Consider the following 8,682-nt stretch of genomic DNA (forward strand, 5'->3'; position numbering starts at 1 on the left):
AATACTTGATAAGGTATAATCAAATTTAATAGATCTTTTGCCTCACATTACAATGTTGAGTACATTGCCAAAAAGGACTTCTGCCGAAGAAAGAAAAATAAGATTTAAAGTTATAGATCAAATAGATATTTTATTAATATACTGTATGCATATTTAATAATCCTAAATTCTTTTCTTGAGAATTACTTGCAAGGACATATCCAGTATGGGTCAATCTTCTTAAATACTTCCAGTGACTACAATAAATGTCAACTTGTCGAAATAGAATCAAAGTTAGTTCTCTACTACTTCAATGGTGTAATCCCTACAAGGGATACATAGGATGCATATATAGCATTTCAGATATTATAATAGGTGGTGGAGAAGTTAAATATGGACCAAAGTCAAGCAGGAGGTTTTCTAGGCAAAGGAGTAAACTATTGTAGGAACCATCAGCAATGACCATGTTCATGGATGAAATCTTATTACAACAAATCATGCAGTCTTATCCTAGTTCTCTACTAGGATACATAGGATGTTAGTTCTCTACTACTTCAATGGTGTAATCCCTACAAGGGATACATAGGATGCATATATAGCATTTCAGATATTATAATAGGTGGTGGAGAAGTTAAATATGGACCAAAGTCAAGCAGGAGGTTTTCTAGGCAAAGGAGTAAACTATTGTAGGAACCATCAGCAATGACCATGTTCATGGATGAAATCTTATTACAACAAATCATGCAGTCTTATCCTAGCCTATCACATTAGTTATGTTTTAGACCGACCATTTGTTATTGGGAGAGATAAAAGTTGATTCAATTTGTCCTATATCATGCAAGAACTAAGATTGCATAGAAAATATGTCTTATGTTTTGGCTGTACTGCTGCTATGCATGAACTCAATGGGAAAATTTATTGCAGTCAATTTGATATAATTTATCATTGAAATGCACATTGTCTTTTGCATCTTTAGATAAAACCAATTACTTTGTTAGATTCAGAAGGAAGTAACTCTTGTTGTACACATTCTCCTTCTTCCTTTAACTTGTGTATGTCTCTAAGATTCTATACTATGTCGTAAAAAATATTTTTCTGAAAAGTTTCCTTATTTACATATTTACTAGAAGAAATGGCACTCTCCCTGCTTGCCAATAGGGCTAGAATTTTCTCTGAAAGATGTTCCATTTCATCCTCAGCCTTCATCCTTGCCATATCCCTGTGAATCATGGATCTCGTGCAAAAAATATGTGATTGTATCCCTTCCAATCCATTATCATACAACTTACTTGAATTTGAATACAACCCAACATTTCTTGTCCTTTCCTCTCTGGCTTCCAAGTTCTCATATCCAAAACTAGGAACTTTACAAATTCTCACGAGTTTGACATTGCTTCTGTGTTTCACAAAAATATTATTTATTAATGTACCTTAAATTCTTCTAGTGATAGGAAAAATTACTCTTCATTGCGATCTTCAGGCACTTATCCTCTCCCATTATAATCATTAATATTTTCACCACCTTCTGGTTAAGACAGTCTACAGTGCAACATTTTTACTGTCCATTGGTAATGTGTTGTCTCCTAAGGGAATTTAGTCTTTCCCTAATCAAACAATAATATTCCTTAACAAACCCTACACTCTATGGCTTCCCTATCTGAAAATAGCTTTTTCTCACAAGTTAAATATTCATGCCTGCCAATAGTCTTCACTTTCTGACATCCCTTGAATCCTTTTGTTTTACCTTTATTTGCTTATCTTTGGTTTTCTTCATCAATTTTAAGTGGGTAAACCTAGAGTGAACAGAATGTAAAATCTCCATATTGAACGTGAGTTCCAGCCTCATTTTGGTTGTTGGATGTGGGATAACATTTATTACATTTTATTAACCATAAGGATCGATCCACCATGTTACACGTGCTTTGGGATAGGAAATGGTCCGAAATATTGTCTCAGACATGACAGAATTGAAAGGAATTGCCCAGTTTGAAAAGCTTGGTCCGCATGAGGAATTCTGGCCTAAGGATATAGTTGGATGACCAATAGATGTCATCAAGGGGTTGGTAACAAGATAAAATTATTAATCAATTTTATTGTTCAATAAAATTTCAATAAACAAATTACCAAGACTTGGAAATTAAGAAAAACATACCAAACAAAACACAACCACTCTCTTTAAAGACCCTATTGAAGTTTTGATACCATCCATGAGAGACAAAAGCTAGGAAACAATGCAATACTCTTGTTCTAGTATGTATTATCCAATTTATTAAAAAAATTGAAGTTCATAATATTAGATATTGTTTAAGATAAAAAATGGATTACATTGTTCTCCAAATATAGGTCATAAAAGAAATGAGTACCAAATTTCTTAAGTAGTTATTTGTATGAAAATTGCTAGCCTAAAATCAATGACAGTTCATAATGTGCTTTATCTCAAAGTAGCAATATTTGAAATTTCAAAAACCAAACATTCGATTTCACTTTTGAAGTCCACTTTTGAAGCCTTTGTGATTGTAGTTTTAAATCTTGATTCAGAATTGTAGACTTCATTTATTATTGAAAGGGTGAATCTAAACTTGTTAAAAAACACAACTTTGATGATGTCTTCAACACTTGAATCAACTTCAGTGCCATACTGTAGCATATACAACTTTGTGGCAGGCATATGCAGTAGGCTTTCCGCTACTTCATTGAAAGCAATTGCCCAAATATTAGTTGTGCGATCTTGGAGTTTTACCTGCTAGAGGTATCTGTACTTGTAGTCTGGAACTATCTTCTCGCATTTACAACATAACCATGTCTTGTCTAGATTTTCGATGACTTTTTTCTTGCATTCTTTTCCATTCACAATTATTGGGCAAGATGGGTAACAAAATGTATCTTGCCTGATGAATTTGATGGTTGCTTTTATCATTGTTTCCAAGGGTTGTTTCATTTGAATGCATTTGTCCAAGACACTTGCAATTGTGAGTGAACTTGTTGTATTATTATTTGTCAATAATAGTGGCAATGATGGTATTGCAAATTATACTCCTTCAATCTTGGACTGTAGGGCTTCAGCTTCTGGTATGAATGGATCTATTATCAATATGGTTGCTGTTGTAGTATTGATGACCTTTCCCTTGAATTCAAAAATACGCCCATTCCTTATAGCAAGGACAATAATCTTAACAGAATCTTTCAAACTTCTTATTTGTTCACCCTCATTTAGACAAATGGGTCCCCACAAAGTCACATCTATTGATGCTAGAGACATGTCCATTAATGTAATACTTCTATGTTGAACCTTACTTGCATCCTTTCGTTGAATTATTGAGATATCTCCAACACTGACTAAAATCCCAATAATATCAACCAATGTATTGTTTTTTATGTTTGCAATGTCATTAATTGGCCTAAAATTGTATTCAACAGTCCCAACAACCAACTCATCATCACAACATTTCAATATTGATGAATGGTCAAGAGTGATTTCCTTGTGGCTATTTAGTTTGTTGTATTGCTTGTTTGCCTCTTTCACTGAACCTTTTGAAATTGTATAGTTGCCACCTATTTGCACTCTTTCATAGCACAGTTCTACAATGTCATTGAAGCAAACTATTCTTATTTCTGTGCCTTCACTATCCAATATGTCAAAGCTAAAAACCTGACCACTGCCTTGGTTGTTACTAAATTGTCTAAGTTTCTTTTTCGTTGTAACCCTCCCTTTGATTGTCCACCTGGTTTGATATGGATTTAAGTCCTTTATAGGGTTGATACACTCAGGTATTGGTAGTTCCCTACGAGGTGTATGGATGCCAAATTTTTCTCTTTTGTTGGGTGAGACAATTGTTTTCTCTTCCACCACCTGTTCCTCTTGAGACTTATATAGATACCTTGGTTTCCCAATGATTTGATTGTCTCGTTGGATAATTTGTAGGCTGAAGATGATTATGGTCTTGTTTGAAGAGGTTGCAATGATATAAGAATTAGTTATATATATTATATGTAAATAAATGAAAATGTGTATATAAGTTAAGTTTGATAATTGCCATGTCTACCTGGAACCTCCTGTTGCCCGACAAACATAATTTTTCAATGATACTATAGATTGTATTTTCAGCATGTCTGAGAATAACAGGTCATTGGATTTTTGTGGCAAAATTGCAAATTGCATATGTTTTCCATTAGATAAGACAATCTTATATCGATCTTGTTCTTCAAGGATAGCAATCCTTTTGAATGATAAGATTTATAACAAGTTCTCCAGTGTTGATCGACAAAATCGCATTGGTAGTCAATGGTGCTTCCAGTATAGGTTCCTAAAACAAATAATTTGAGTTATATAATTTTTGTTAAGGTGAGAAATTGTTAGTATAAAACTATTATAAATGTATAAAAATAATCATTGTTACATATAATTTCAAATTTTTATATGCATGTTATATTGTTATAAAGTTTCATATTATTATATGCATGTACAAACATATGCATATAGTGAAGAATAATGATAATAGAAGGTAATTGTGAAATATAAACTTATACATACATATATTGTGATATACTAAAACTTTTGTGTGCATGAAGTATATTTGTTGAAGGCTTATTAATGAAATTTTAAAAATGTAACGAATGATAACTTACTCCATTAGTGGTCTCTCCAGGGTTTGAACATATTGATCTATTTTCCTTTCTCATAGTATCCTGCAAATTTTGGGAAACATAATTGGGTAGACAGAGTGTTAGTTACAAACTTACATAGGCAATTTAAGTTTCTCAAATAGAAAAATCTATTTAAATATATATATATATGTGTGTGTGTGTGTGTGTGTGTGTGTGTGTGTGTGTGTGTGTGTGTGTGACTATGCTATATAAAAACATGAAAGCCAACATTTGAATAGTAGTAAAATAATTTTTCAAATTAATTGGATGATAATTTGTAGGAGGAATGAGTGATAACTCACAGTAGTTTTGATCCCTTCGTCATTGGAAATTGTCGATTGTCCATTGTTCAAATTTTTAGATCTTGTTTTTGTCGACATACTATCTTGTGTAAATGTATATCAGTAACAAAGCACTACAAGTCAATGAATAGTAATAGTAACAAATTATGCTCCAAGTTGACTGGAGCTGGCAGGGGAGGTTGTGTGTTGACTTTATTACCAAAGTGCATCCTTCTTATTTTTACTGTTTATATTATGCTAACGATTGCTGTAATATTTATCAGCTTTATTTTCTAACTATTTTGGCATGCTTTCTTAATCAAGCTGTAAGATCATTCATTCATTTAATATAATCAAAGGTTTCACATCAAAGTACTAAAGAATAAATTTAGTAAGCTAAATGGGGAAAAATATTTCAATCTATAAGCAATATACTGACCCATAAGGCATTTTAATCTATAAGCAATATGCTGACCCATAAGGCATTTTAATCAAAATGTTATTGTTCAGGACAGGTCTGATTAACAATTTAACATTGTTATGATAAATACCAACACTGGTGAGTTACTTCAGAAAATAGTGGAATGTCTTGCTAGAACTTAGTGACCTAAAACTTGATAGGAAAACTTAACAGAGCACTGTGCAAAAAAGACAAGATTTATCCCTATATATATTTGTCAACGGTTTTTCCATTTGAAGAACTTTAAAGACACATAGATATATGTATTAATGATAAATAATATTGCAAAAATACACAAGAATGAACTCTTCAAATGTGGAAGTATGGATAGATAATTACATGTTGATTCAGTTTTTCATTCCTTAAAAAAAACTTACAAGGGAACCTCCACAGCTGATGGGACAAAAATCAACAACATGAACTATTCTGTTATAGGCTATTTTGGTACTCCAAAAATCCTAGTCTTCCATTTCTTTGGAAAAAAATTCTATATAACACTTTTGCTCCTTTCTTTATATTTATTCAGTTAGAAAATTCTATATGACACTTTTATTCTATATGAACATGATCTTATCTCGTGGAATGCAATGATCAATGGTTATTCACAGCATGGGCATGGCATTGAATCCATAAGGCTATTTGAGCAAATGTTACACAAGGGCACAAGACCAGATGATGTGATCTACATTGGTGTTCTTACTACTTGTACACATGCAGGTCTTGGGAAGGAAGGCAATATTTTCACTCCATGAGTCATGAGCATCACATTATGCCTAGGATGGACCATTGTGCCTGCATGATTGATCTACTTGGTCATGCTGGCCATCTAGAAGAGGCAGATGACTATATTCATAAAATGCCACTTGAACCTAATATCAGTATCTAGATGACACTGTTAAGTGCTTGTAGGCTTCACGGCAATTTGGTGATTGGAGAGCATGTTGCAAAATTGCTTTTTAGTATAGAGCCTCAAAATACTTCATCATATGTGCTAGTTTCAAACATCTATTCTGTAGCTGGCGGGTGGAATGATGTAGCCAAGGTGAGAAATATGATGAAAGATAGAGAAATAAGAAAGAATCCAGGGTGTAGCTGGATTGAAGTGAAATACAGAGTGCATGCATTCAGGTCAGAGGATAGTTCACACCCACAATCAGCCGAAATCTATGCAGTGCTGAAGACATTGGTTGGGCAGATGGAGGATGCAAGTTATGTTCCAAACACAAGCTTTGTACTCCATTATATGGAGGAGGAGCTCAAGAAACAAGTTTTATATCACCACAGTGAGAAGCTAGCCATTGCTTATGGACTTATGAGCACTCCTTCAGAGAACACTATTCGCATTATAAAGATCGTCCGTCTGTTAAAGACACTTCATGAGATAATTGTTTCAATATATAAACTCTTGGCTTATCATAAACCATGCAAGATGAAACCAAAAGCTATGCACAAATATTTGAATAACGCAAATATTGACTCTGTAGTCAAATAAGTTGGAAATAATTTTGAATTAATAACAAATATAAAAAATTGCTGCCCACTATCCAAACCCTGTATATATACGATTTGCTATAGTACTGGTATCTATGCTAGTAAGAGTCAATTTTTCCTTTTGATAAAGAGATATTACTGATATCTATGACAGTAAGATTCCTCAGTTATTATTTGACCTATGAATCTAAATTCATATGTGTGTACTTACACAAAAGTATTCACAAGTATTGAGTATTCTATCCATAAATAAGTTGAGTTCCTTTGAAACCTATCAATGCATTCCCCGTCTCCTTAAGCACCATGATATGATCAAACTTTTTAACTTCACGTTTTAAAATAAACAAATTATATTGGTTAGCCCCTGCTGGCCCAAATTTCTTATGGAAAAATTGTTTAAACGCGTCTCCATTAGAAACAGAGGCCTCATTGAAACATTGCAATTACAAACCAGAACCAACACCGTCACACTCTTTATTATATATAGAAAAACACAGCATACATACAATCCACAGTATGCTTCAAACCAGAGGATGGTCTACACACAACTCGTTATAAGATGAAACAACCCAAAAAATAAAATTCATTTGCTCTTTCAATGCTCTGTTTCTCCCTCTTTGTGGTTTCCAGGTAGCTTCTCTTTGATCTCTTCCGTCAACCCTTTCTTCTCGCCCCCTTCTTCCTCAGCCTTCACATGACCGTCTTCTTCTTCCTCTTTCTTGTCTCCATGAAGCTTCAACTTGTCCTTCAATCCACCCTGCTTTGTCTCCTTCTTCTTCTCTCCCTTCTCATCTTCTTCCTCATCGCTGGACTGTACACACACAGCATTTCAACAGATCAGAGACCGATCCGTGTAATCATTTAACCAATAAAAGTACGTAAGGTAGGATGAATTTCAATAGAATGCAAAAAATTGAAATATTTGGTTAGGCAAAAGGTGGAACAAAATGCAACCAAATCTAAAAAGATGAAGGGATTGTGATCCGTTGGTCAAATTTTAATAGTACTTCCAAAAGCCAAATAAAAGATCACCGCTCAGTAACACAAAACCTTACGCCCTAACAAAAAGAGAGAGACCATAACAGGATAGTTGAGGGTATGGATTCAAATCTAAGCACTTCAGAAGGGTTAAAAAATCGATTCAAATCCAAGCACATTGGTATTCCATCTGATCTATTCAACTTAGAAACGAAAGCATTGATGGGCAAAATAAACGTACAGAGCTTGAAGAAGAGCTCTTGCTGCGATCCAACTTTCCCATGAGTCCCCCTTCTTCTTTCTTCTCCTCGCCTTCGCCATGGAATTTCCCCTCCTCCATGTGGCCGTGAGACATTGGCGCAGGGTGAGCCTCGCCTACGCCGACGTGGCTGTGGGACAGGGGGATACGGTGAGTTTCGCCTACGTGTCCCTGCTCATGAGGAGCTACACCCGCCAAGTCTCCCTCCACGACAGCACCATGCTGCTGAAGTGTCTCCTCCTCTTTCTTCTTCCCAAACAAGCCAAATAAACCGCGACCCCTATGCTCTGCTGCGTTTGAATCCGCCATTGTCAAGAAATTGAGATACTTGTCAAGAAATATCAAGATAGAGACGGCTGCGTAAATAGCTCAAAAAGTTACATGGAAAATGAGTGTTGAGCGAAGGCCAATTTATAGGATTTCACGAACAACGAACAATTTATAGCATTTATATGTCGGTGAAATAAATGTTAACATTACGCGGATTAAGACGTGAGTGGGCCCATTGAAGTAAAAGTAATGTCGACGACAAAGATATCGTAAGGGGACGGTCTACATGCATTCCAGGCTCTACGAAACGAGCTCCTGGC

General features: G+C 34.7%; 1 pseudogene; it reads left to right on the plus strand.

Annotated features, from left to right (window-relative positions):
* The first annotated feature begins 6,250 nt into the window (after positions 1-6,250).
* Positions 6,251-6,856, plus strand: LOC149559714 (pentatricopeptide repeat-containing protein At2g22070 pseudogene; annotated as a pseudogene).
* The last annotated feature ends 1,826 nt before the right edge of the window (positions 6,857-8,682 follow it).

The sequence above is a fragment of the Cupressus sempervirens genome, chromosome 4 (assembly GCF_028749045.1).
Source record: "Cupressus sempervirens isolate cs-2001-9-10 chromosome 4, ASM2874904v1, whole genome shotgun sequence".
In the NCBI taxonomy this organism is placed as follows: domain Eukaryota; kingdom Viridiplantae; phylum Streptophyta; class Pinopsida; order Cupressales; family Cupressaceae; genus Cupressus; species Cupressus sempervirens.